Source organism: Mustela putorius, unplaced genomic scaffold, assembly GCF_011764305.1.
Source record: "Mustela putorius furo isolate JIRA1106 unplaced genomic scaffold, ASM1176430v1.1 tig00000450_pilon_pilon_pilon, whole genome shotgun sequence".
In the NCBI taxonomy this organism is placed as follows: Eukaryota; Metazoa; Chordata; class Mammalia; order Carnivora; family Mustelidae; genus Mustela; species Mustela putorius.
Window position 1 is genome coordinate 4838526 of NW_025421385.1, and position 12654 is coordinate 4851179.

Consider the following 12654-nt stretch of genomic DNA (forward strand, 5'->3'; position numbering starts at 1 on the left):
CAATATATCCCTGGTGATTAACTGATGGATTCAATGTAGGCTTTTTGTCAATTTCCATTTCTGTTGGATAGTTTCTCTCCCTTCAAGACAAATTAGTCAGGGCATCAGAGACCATACACTCAAAATCCACTGCTTAATTTGTTTTTAATCCCAAGAAAAACCAGGACTAATGAAGGCTCCAGGACGCCTTAAACAACTGATGCTTAACGGTCACAGTCACAGGCCAGAAGTGCCTCAGGCCACCGTTCTCCTGGGCTTCTCTAAGAGTGCTCTCAGGGTTCAGTCATTGGCAAGGAGTCCAATCTGCAAATCTAAGCCAATTCAAACTGATCTGGTCGATCTTAACTTCCTGCAACTTAAAGTTTGTGAAAAAAAGACATTTCCTCCAAAATACATTCATCTACCTAAGGGACAGCCCCATAGCTTCAACAAAAACCTGTCACCCGCAGAGGCTGGGGGAGCCCATGTAGGACACTTTGTGAGGACCAAGATGTAGCACGGACCGCTCCGGAATGTCTGCGTTTGCTGCCACTGGAGGACTTTCTCGTCAGGCCCGGTGCTCACCTTCCAACGATTCATTTCTCTCCAAGATTTGACAAGGTTTCTCTCTTCTGTCTGAAACTTATAGGAACCTTCAGGAATTCCCAGGTATCTGTGACCAACCAAGGTCTCCATGCTGGATTTCGTACTCTTAAGTAATTTCAGCCAAACACTAGGTTCTGGGATCTAACTTTCAAGAGCCCTTATTCTCCAGGGTATAAAGTAGGACCAGTCTTGACCACTTAGCACCATGGTACCCCAGAAAACTGGGAAACCACCACATGGTCTACATTCCCAGGGCTTTCAGCTTGTTTCTTGTCACTGGCAAGGAATCGTCCTGGTACCAAGAGGGTGTGTGGGTCTCAATCTAGTGAAGGCGGCCAGGCACAAGGAGAAACAGAGGCCACTGCGCGGAGACCACATGTCTGGGCGAGAATGTTTCTACGGCAGAGGAAACAGGACTAAAGTAGGAGAGAGAGGGGCTGTCTCAAACCAGCGGCAGGGGTCTCAGCGTGCGAAGGGACTGAGCTCGATTCACACGACAGCTCAGCGAACGGGGCAAGCTCAAAGGAATAAGGAAGGAAGGAAGGAAAATGCCCTGGTGAGAAAGAGCATTGAGCCGTCAGTCTTTTCATGATGCCCTCAAAATATCCCGACGTTGATCTGAATCCAGCTGGCATTCAGCGGTCACCTTGTCCCCATGGTGGCCCTTTGACAAAACACCCCATCCCCTTCTCCAACCGCTTCTTGCTTGAGTCTTGCACTCCGTGTCCCTCACTTCTCTCCAAAATAAACCCTCCGCTCCGGCCAGAACTGGCTGCTTCTCTCTGACGGCTGAACTCTGCTCCCACGAGTCAACAGGGTGGGCACGGCAGCTGCTGCAGACCTTCGTGGTTTGTCTTCAAGGCCCATCCAGACCAGCTTGTCACCCAGGAAGAATGAACCGTCAGAGGCGTGGGACCAAACAGTTCTCGTGGCCACGCTCCCCCAACCCCTACTGCCCAAACCAGTCTCCTTGGCCTTGCTCTTGCAGTTTTCTCTGCCAGGAGCACCATCCCTTCTTTTCTCCACCAAACAAAATACTAGCGTCTCCCAAGTCTCGACTCAGATCCCACCTCCTCCAGGAAGCCTTCTCCGCTCAGCCTAAGCAGATGGGATTGCTCGTTCCCAGGAATGCCTGCAAGCCCTACTGATAAGAAAAAAGGAACTTTCAGCTTAGCCAGTAATGCCAGAGCCCCTACTGGGAGCTGGATGCTGCGCTAGGTGTTTTGCAGTAGAACTGACTTAATCCTTAGGGTGGGTGCTGCTAATCCCCTCCATTCACAGTCAAGGGAACTAAGGCACAAAGAGGATGGTTAACATGCCCAACGTCACCACTAGTCGGTATCCAAGCTGGGATGGAAAGCCAGCCCCGTGACCCCTGAGTTTGTGTTCTTCAACCCCCTACTGAACGGCCTGCTGAGGCTACTGTCCTGTTTCCCTTTTGGAGCCATCAGCCAGCACAGCCTTGTTCCAGCTTTGGGTTCTACTGCTTAAGGTGCCCATGGCATCACACCAACAGACTGCCAGTCCCCAGAGGGTGACGGCCCTGACTCAGACTTCACAGAACGACTGTCCTCCTGCCTGGGGTAGACCCTGCTCAAACCCTTTCTGTTTTGCTTTCAATCCACAGGATAACCAATACTTGTGCGGAGGTTTCCTCAAACGTGTCACTCCTGAGGCCAGGGGTAAATAGCAAAACAGCTCGGGGTCATGGGATGTATATCTTGGGAGCAAGGGGACCGTGTGTGCTGCTAGTGGACAGAGGGTTTCAACCCTTTTCCCACACCTTCCCTTCCTGGCTCACAGGCTGTCCTGTGAACAGAAGAAAGAATTTCTGGGTTGGGAGACACTTCTGCTCCGAGAGTCAAGTCAGTCTGCTCAAGAATAGAAACTTAACTACATCCAGGCGAAAGCCCATTGGCCCGAAGTAAGCAGTGGACCTCTGCATTCCCCATATCTCTGGGAGCTGTGGCTGCTCAACGTTGGGATGCTGGTACCAGGGCTGGTCCCTGAGAAGGACGGAGCCACTTTGGGAACCCTGGTGGCCCACACATGATGTCAGGGAAATCCCAGTCCGTGCAGAGGCTTGTGAACACAAGAGACGTGCTCGGTGGGGCAGAGCAGCAAGTCCACAGCAAGGTGGGGCGGCCCCTCTGTTAGCACGTGGGGTTTAGGGAGTTTTGTCCTACACTGATTCTACAAAATTCACCAATTACCTCCATTTACCAAATGGAATTGGATCCTGTCAGAAAGACAGCAAGAAATTGGGACTGTGAATCACAGATCACAGATCATCCCTACCTCACTCAGACCCTCCATCTCCTTTGACCTCTACTTGACATTTGCTTCATGATTTAATTTACCTTTTCTTATTCGCCTTTCTCTCTCTTGTTTACCTGGAGCCCATTTGGATCAAACCACTGAATTTTCATTACTCAAGTCAGAGGTCCAAGGGAAGTATATGAGCTTTGAATTCCCGCCAGCAGCACCATATCTGTTCCAGTTCATTCGCCATAAAATCATGAATCAGCCTGACCCACACTGACTTGCTCCAGTTACAACACACATTAGCAACAGGGAGGAGATTCAGAGATACGGAAAGGAGTAACTCTACTGGCTAAGTTTCACGCACCTTCAAGGACAAACACAGATCTGCACCCAGGCTTCTCTCGGCCTGAGCCCCGTTAGAGCCAAAACCAAGGGGTCCTCCCTTACCCTTTTTGGAACCCAGAGAGGAAGGGCCAGTGGAGGGAGAGCTCCCATGTCGTTTAATCTCTAAGGACTCTTCCCACACCCCGTCTATCTGCCCTTCCCCTCAAAAGAACACAGTTCCAAAGTCAGTCCCCACCAACCCAACCTTCCCGATGCCTCCCTGTCACCAGGGCATGAAGCTGGCTGGGCTGCCACCCACAGAGACAGGTCTGCCCCTGCCTCTTCCAGCAAAGCCCTACATGAAAGAGAAGAACCAACCATGAACGGGAAACAGTTTCCCCTCTGCAGCCCACAACCTCAGCTGGCGGGGAGTCAGGCCATACACCACAAGGCAGAGTTGAAAATGCCCAAAGCTTCTGTGGCCCAAGACGAGGCAGGCAGAATAGGTGACTCCACAGAAGGACAGCCTCGGCATGAGTCAAGAGTGTACCCCCAACCGCATTTCAGTTACCCTTCCCTAAGAGTCCTTGGGCAGAGCAGGGGAACCAGCCCAGCAGGCAAAATCGGAAGAAGGGTGCTGCACTCCAACCGCAGCTATTTTGTTCAGATGCCCTCCAGGGGGTCGGGGTGGCACGGAGGACAAGCAAGAATCCCAGGCGGAAAACTGTCCAGATGTGATCCCTGGCTGTCGCCTCACATATGGAACTGGGCAGAACAAATAGACTTGTAGGTTTGTTTGTGAATGAATTTCATTGCTGGAGAGACATACACTGGCATGCCAAACCTGACTGTTCAACTAGTTTGAAATCCTTGAGTCTTCAAACCTGCAATAACTGGGCCATAAAGCTGTTACTCCCAGAAAAGGGCATGGTGTGCAGTGTCCACTGTTCATGTGCCCGTGGCGGGTGCTGGGCAAGGACAAACCTCCCAGGGAGCCCAGTGGACAAGGGAGCTGGTTACTCCCAGAGAGCAGGGCCAGCTGTGTGCAGGGGCAACCAACACTTGGTCCCCAGCAGCATCTGAGCACCATAAGGCATCAGGAGTCCTTGTGGGCTTCTTCATTCTTTCTTTGTCCAGTGGGAGTTTTTACTGAGGTTACTCTGCATGTATATCCTGCTTATAGAGGGCATTACTTGCGAAGATAAGCAGGAACTTTAAGCTGGATGCAGGAAGTGGATTGGAGACAACATTTCCATTTCTTAGGAAGGTGCAGATGTTCTCTTGTGGGGGCAAAAGGAAAGGACATGGATGTTTGGGTTGCCAGAAGTGAGAATTGTAACAGAGACTCTTAGGTGCCACTTAACGTCTATTCTCCCTTTCTCCTGAAGAAATGGACCCCACAGTTCTTAGGTGGGAGCAGGACCCAAGCATAAAGACCACACTTTCTGGTTCCTGTATCTGTGGCCAGGTAACTAAGCTCTGGCCAAGAGTAGGTGAAGAGAAATGATGTATGAAACACACAACTTAGGTCCTCTCTTTCCCCATCACGTCCTCCCCAAGAGCTAGAGTAGGGAGACTTCTGGTAGAATATGGTGGAACTCTGTGGACCTTGCAAGAGAGAGCAACACTCTGGAGTCAGAGCCATGAGGTATAAGGAACTCAGGGGCCTGACACCTCAGAGCTGTGACAACAGCCCAGGACCATTTATGCTGGGCTCTTATATGGGAGAGAAGCAATTTGTGTATGCTGCCATCTCTCACTCCAGCAGCCACACTTGTTCCATCGAATAGAGCATGAAAGAGAAAATGGACTAAAGCTCCCGAGAGGGAAAGGGAGGAGAGGAGAGTGGGGAGGGGGGGGGGAGGGGGATAAGATATAATATCCAAATAGCAAACGTTCCAGAGACGATAGAACACAGACTAGAGGAGAGAAAATCGTCAACAAGATAATGCAAGAATTTTTTTTCAAAAAATGAACACATGTTTACAAAGTGATGGGACCCATTCAATGCCCAACACCCTGGTGAAAACAGATTCACCCAAAAGCACATCAGCATACAATTACATCCCTGGGGACAAAGAAAATTTCCTGTAACCTTTTAGGGAGAAAATTAAAAACAGGTACCCTAAGAAGGATCAAAAAATCAAAATGTCATTGAACTTCTCACCAGCCACATTGTAAGCTGAAGCAAATCCTTCACAAGTTCAATGGAAAATCATTTCAAACCTAGAATTTGGTAGCGAGCCAGAGTAGTCCTCACATTTGAGGGTGGAACAAAGACTTTCAGACAAGCCAATTCTCAAAATACCCCACCTACTAGTGCAAACTCAGGAAATAGCAGGAAGACATTCTCCTTCAAGCAAGGGTTGAAGTGTAAAAGCAGAAGATATAGGTTCTGTGAAACCATGGATCCAAAACAAAGAAGAAGCAAGGTCATCTCCAAAAGGCAACAAAGAACAACTCAAAAAGGACAGCTTTGTGGCTGAGCTGGAGGACGTCGGTCTGGACTAGAGTGGCGCAGAAATCTCCCGAGCTTTGCTGAAGATGAAGTGGGTGAACTACCCACTGTGCCAGGGAGCGTGAGAGAGGCATCCCCGTGGGAGAGAGCTTGGGTTCTGTTGGCAACTAGGACCTAGAATGGGAAGTAAATCCAAGAACCAGAGCCTGAGGATATATGCAGGTATGGTGGGCTTGGACTAGGGGAGTGTGAAAAAAAAAAAAATAAATCTTCATCTTCCAAAGCAGAAAGTCAATAAGTAATGCCTAACGCTAAAATAAAATGAGAGATAATAATGTTTTAGTGAAACAGAAGTCAGCGCCAAAAGAATCAGCTAAAACGGTTGGAAGTGGCTGTTTCTGGGGAAAGGAAAATAAGGAAAGCCGTAGCTCTTTTCGACTCTATGCATGTATACGGTTCTGGTTTAAAAAAAAACAGAAAAAAAACAAAAACAGAAAAAAAAAAAAAAGAAAAAGGAAGGGAGGGAAAGACAAAGATAAGACAAAAGAGAAGAGAAAAGGAAAAGAAAGAGAAGAAAAGCAGTATCAGCCCTGGGGAGAGAGGTGGCCACGGTGTGGGAGGCAGGGGAGGAGAGGGTGGGGGCGGGCGGACCCAGGAGGTGGGAAATCAGCACCCGGTAGTGAGAAGACGTCCAGTCCAAGAGACCAAGTCAAGTTGTAAACCTGGGCGTCGTCGGATGAAAGCTTGGAGGGAGTCAAACATCTGAGAGTAACTTCTAGCCTGGTGTTTGGTTCCAGGAACCTCGTCTGCTGAAGACTTCCTTCTCACAGCTTGATGCTTCAGCCTCAGAGGTAATCAGTTCACTTAAAAAAGAAAAAAAAAAAATGGAATGAACATCAAAACATATTCAAACATACACTCCTGAAATTTCCAAAGAAGACTGAGTCAAATTAGGAAAATTCTGCCTTGGCCCTGTTTTCACTCATTTCAAAGCTCCTTAGGGGAATAAGAAAGAAAATTTTTCTGAAAATGAAAAGAAAATAGGTTCCTAGTTAGTGTGCCATGATTGTAATTAATAATATATTAAATGTCCAAAAATGGGATTGAAGAGGGCTACTTGTTTATATTCAGAGGTAAATTACCAGAAACTCCATTCTTTAAAGTAGCATCTGTTTTGTGACAGTTCATTTTTATTTAATAAACTTAATATACTTTTCAAGGGTGAAAGCGAAGATTCTATTATATTCTTCTGCTATGACAGAAACACATAGAAAATAAGCTTTGAGAAAATATATCTAAAGTAAATGAGACAAAGGATTCAATGAGATGTTTTCATTGTTATGCATTTGTACAGATGACAGCAAGTAATTCTTGAAATTATATGTTTCCTCTTTAACACACTGAGCTGTAAAGGGTCCTAACTCACTATATCAGAAGCTGTAAATCGGAATGGACTTATTACATCCACAGGGGTAGCACCGAGAGCCACCACTAACAAGGGAAGGACAGCCATCAAAAGGCATTTGTGGGCTGCCAATCACAACTCTTAAGTAGGCAAGAACAGGTACTGGGAGAAATAAGAAATGTGTCCTATTCACACACTCATACTCAGGGAGACATGCACAAACTCTGTTCCTATTTTAGTGGTAACGATGCTGTCTTTGAGAACTATCAAACAGGCCTTGAATTCAAGTTTATAATTAAATTAAACTTTAATTCCTAAATACCAGAAGTGTTTAAAGAAAAATTCAAAAATTCATAAAAATGTCCTTATAAATAATGATATAGTTATTCCTTTGGACTTGTTAAGAAATAAATTACATTATTTCTGAAACCATTACATATTCTTGGAACAAGCCCTACCTCATTATGATTATGTTTTAAAGATGTCCTATTAGAATGACTCAACATATTTCTATTCATAAATAAGATTCATCTGTAGTTGTTGCTTGTGTTCCTGTTGTTTTTATTGATGTCCCATTTTTCTATCAAGGTTATGCGCCCTTTATAAAATAGATTGGAAAATTTTCCATCCCACTCTATGCTCTGAAACACTTTAACTGATTAGCAATTGCCCATATGAATTTGTGATAGTATTATAGAATCGGTCCATAAAATTATGTAATCACTTTGGAAAGCATAGTACTTCTGTTGTTTTCATCATGTTTTCCACGATTTCTTGTTTTTTTTAATCTATTTAGATATTCTAATTTTATTATTTTAACAAGTCAACTATTATTCTAATTTTTATTTTTCTAAAAAATCATCCATTTTATCCAGATTTTTTAAAACTCTTTATCATCAAGACGTACATACTATATGTACTAGTCATGATTCTCCAGAGAAAAAGAACCAATAAAGACGTAGTTATAAAGAGGTTTATTTTAAGGAATTGACTCGCGCAGTTGTGGAAGGCAAATCTGAAATCCATAGGGTAACCCACGGGAAACCTCAGTCTTTGCTTCCAAGGCCTTCAACCGATTGGATTAAAGCCCACACATTGACAAGGATAATCTTCTTTACTTAAAGTGAACAAATTGTAAATGTTAATCACATCTACAAAATACCTTCACAGCAACATCGAGACTAGTGTTGGACTGAACAGCTGGGCCCCATAGCCTCAACAAGTTAACATAAAACTAACCAGCCCACCATGTATCAGCAGTTCTAAGATGCATTTTCTTTTCTCGTCTGACGTTGGCCAAAATGGGGATACTATTCTGGCCCATAAAGTGTACCATATGAAGTTGTGCCAGCTTTGAATGAAACCTGGAGCAAGAAAGGGCTCATGTCATGGCCGTAATACGGACAGCACTAGCACTGGAACCCTATGCTTTGGTAGACAGTAGAGTGTTGAGGGTATGATGGAGGAAAAGCCATGATGTAGAGTTTGGGGCAAACCCAATGGGAAACTCACAGTGCAGTTCCCTGGAGCCGTGGAGGGAAGACACGCCACCTGCGGCAGGGAATCATACATCTTTTGAAAAACAACTCCTGGTATGCTATGCAGTCATGGCAGAAGCAGAATGCTCAACCACGGGCACCAAACGACCATGTGACCAGACTGCTCAGGAGCTGGGGCCTTTCAGACCTACCAAGTTATAAGTCTAAGCAGGACCGGCAACAATCTATTGTAAAATGGAGGAGGTTTACCGAGGTTCAAAGAAGAGCGGGCCCAGAGGGACAAGGAAGCTGCATGATTGGGAGCCCAGACCTCAATGACATCCACTATTGTCACCACAGCTCCTGTTTCTTGGTTCATGGGTATGGCCACAGGTAGTGATTCTGTGTGACCAGGAGGAGGAGCTTGGTGTATGGATGTGTCAGCTCGGCGTGTGGGTGTGTGACAATAATTAAAGCTGAAAGGCATCACTGATGGAAAACCCTACCACTAGGTACCACTTCGGGCAATGCACCTGATCATTCCTTTTAGGTAGCAAGAAAAGTGCCCTGATGTTAGACTATAAATGAACGCTTGGGCAGCTGTACATGTCTTGGCTAGATCATTAGGAACCTGAAAAGGAAAATGATGCAAAGATGGGAGACAAAGAAATCTGAGCTAGAAGCATGTGAACATTTGGGAATGGGCTCAGAGTGAAAAGCTGTTTGTATGATGTGTCCATGCTCACCAGAAATTATTCACATTGAAGGGGCAATAAACAAGTAGTCAAAATGATAGACTGGTCAACCTCAACAAACCTCTGTCATCGGCCATGTTTACGGCATGATTGGCACATGGACATACCGGTCAGGAGTGAAGACTAACCATGGACCTAGCTGCCTGCACTCCTTAGGACTGTTGTAGTTACTGTTACCACCGCATTTCTAACCTATGAGGAAAAGGGACCAGCGCTGAGCCCCTAGAATGGCACCATCCTCAAGAAGCCCAGCTCTGTACCTGGAGGCATGTTGACTACACTAAATCCCTCCTGCAAGGCCCAGTGCTTACGAGTCACAGAAATAAACATGCATTCACAGTATGGCTTTGCCTTTTTCTGTTTGCAGGGTCTCAGAGAGAACCACTAGTTAGGGGCTAACAAAAGCCTTTGTCCCACTGGTTCAGGACTCCACATGCCCCTGCTTCAGAACACCAACCTCACTTTACAACAAAGCTGGTGTGAGAGTGGGTCCATGATCATCAGACCTAGTTAGAGTAAAGTGTACAATGCTAGCACGGCGTTGCTGACCAGATCAAGCACCGCAACAGCCAGCTGTAGGCAGAGGGAAGTGCCGGCTCAGAAGGAAAAATCTGCAAGGATAAGCCGCCATTCCCCAGCAGGCAACGTACGGATGGAATCAAAGTCCTCTGTCTGCCATTGTGTCCCCATTAGGAAGGCATGAGTCTGGAAACCAAGAAGTAGAAAGAGAAGTAACCACGCTGTCACTGGAAGAGGGCCTTACAGGAAATCGTGGGCATAACAAAGGGACATTCTGGGGGAAAAAAGATTAAGCAACCATAACCCTGTATACAAATGAAATGGAATCCCAACAGTAGGGGAATGAGGCCAAGAACAGGGACCCACAGCAGGCATGCCATCCCTCATCCCTTCATAGGCGGGCTTACAAGTAAGATGGTACTCGTTTGTGACAGACAGTAGAGACCATCAGGGCCTTCCGTCCTAAAACAGGCTTGGGTTTCATTTTATGTCTGAGACAGAAATCACCCTTTATTATCTAACATTCAATGGCTGTTTAGAAAAATGAAGATATGAATAATTTAGACAGAGCTCCTTTTTTCTTTCTTTTGCCAAAATCTAGGATAGTATTTAAAATTAATAAATAAATCCCTTGCATCTAAAGCCAGATGGGATGAACATCCAGAAGAAAGCACTATTCTTCAGATGCACGTGAGGCCATTGGGATATTTCATTTTAGCTCAACGCTATTGGTTTGGAAGTGGCGCTGAGTGCTGACTGAGCATATAGCCTGATGGGGAGGAGATACACTGCTGTGTTCTTTGGGGTGGGAAGAGACATGGGAAGGCAAGGCAGGAACCGCTCTCAGGACAATATCTCTTTTTATAAAAGGTAAACAACATGGTGTTGGAGGGAGACTCTGGAGTAATTAAAGGTTTTCACGAGCCCTGAGATAGTAGGGCACCCCTCCTGGGGCTGGTGACCCTGTGAAACCCTCAAGAGACTGACTGCCCTTTGGGGTATGCCCTCCCCACCCCGACTTGAGTCTCTAGCACAGTCACTCCCATCAATTCCCCTGCTGGACACTAGTGGCTCTCAACCATGGCTGCCCACGAGATCCACGTGGGGAGCGTCAATCAACCAGTGAAATCAGAATACCCAAGAACGTGTGCCATTAGGACAGTTCCCCGGGAAAGTCAAGCAACAGCCAGGTCTGGAATCTCCTGTGGCTCCCCTTTGACTGCCCCATTGCCTCTTGTCGCACCCTCAGAAGAAATGGGCAGGAATGGGAGGAAGCAAGCTGCGGGCTGCTGAGCGTAAGCTAAAGACGGATCACACCTCGGCTCAGTCTTCCCCTCACATGCTAATGAGCTCTGGTCCCCACAGCTGGTCCACTGTTCTCCAATGTTAGCCCCGCATCAGAATGACCTACATTTGCATCAACATGGACCAGACCGGAAGGGATTGTGCTAAGTGAAATAATCAAGCAGAGGAAGCCAATTATCATACGGTTTCACTTACTTGTGGATCACAAGGAATAACATAGAGGACATTAAGAGAAGGAAGGGAAAATTGAAAGGGGGGTGGAATTGGAGGAGGAAACAAACCATGAAAGACTGTGGACTCCAGGAAACAAACTAAGCATTTCAGGGGATGGGGTGAGCCCAGTGATGGGTAGTAAGGATCACATGGACACAGAAATAATGAGCCATGGAACGCTACATCAAAAACTAACCATGTCCGGTATGGTGACTAACATAACATTAAAAAAAAAAAAAAAAAGAATGACCTGGAGGACTGTTAAGCACAGATCGCTGGGCCCCACAGTCAGCGTTCTGACTGAGGATCCCCGGGGTGAATCTGCATTCCTAACAAGTTCCAGGGGTGCTAATGCTGCTGGTTTTGGGACCACACTTCAACCAACTCCTTAACCTCTCCTCTGGGTTCTTATTTCCCAAATTTAGACCACCTTTGTGACCTTCTTCTGACCTCTATCCTGGACTCTTCAGTGAAAAGCCCTATTTGCAAAGCATGCTTTCCACAGACTGCCCAGCACAAAGCATAAAAGAAGGATTACTTTGCAGTTTTGCTGTGTCAGCCTGCTTTGAATGTCCCTCCGTGCTGCGCCTGCTCTAGCTTCCATGCTGTCGATGATTCACGGTCAACTTTCATCTACCATGACCCTCGGTCACATCACGCAATATCCTCCTTCCGCAGAAAAGCTTCTCCACTTGCACACAAGACCTGAGGATGGCACACACCCACGAGCCCCTCCGTGTGTTCCTGCAGTGGGGAGAGTTTTTATATGTTTTCCTACTAAGGCACTCATTTTATGCATAACCGTAATGAAAAATATGAAACACATACTATTTCTAAACAAGGGAGAATTATAAATGAGTACTGATCTCTTGAATTGCACTGAATTGAAATAAATTGCTTGGAATCCATTATTTGACTCCCCATACACCAATGTTTCCATCTTATTTTGTTTGCTTGCATAGGAAGGTCTTCATTTTCACAAAATCGAGCCCCTAACTATATTCCAAGTGGCAAGTTGATTCTTCCAGCTTCAGTAAAGCGTTAGCAGGGCAGTTCTGACTCCACTCTGAATTAAACATAACTTGTTCTCACGGATCCATTTCTCAAACTCTGTTCTTCTCCTGCCTCTCAGGCTTTGAACTGCTTTGCAAGCTGTTTTCCCCTCGGGGGCTGCCAAAGTCAGTTCTGGATGCTAACTTTCGTGCTTTGGAAGTCATGGTAACACTTTTGGGGAGGCCACAACCTCTCTAACACACGCTGGGGTGTTGTGTTGCTGCTTGTAGGGCGGTGGCTCTCGTGGAGATAGTGGGCACCTCCTGTGTGCTGACCTTGTTGGAAGACTTGAAT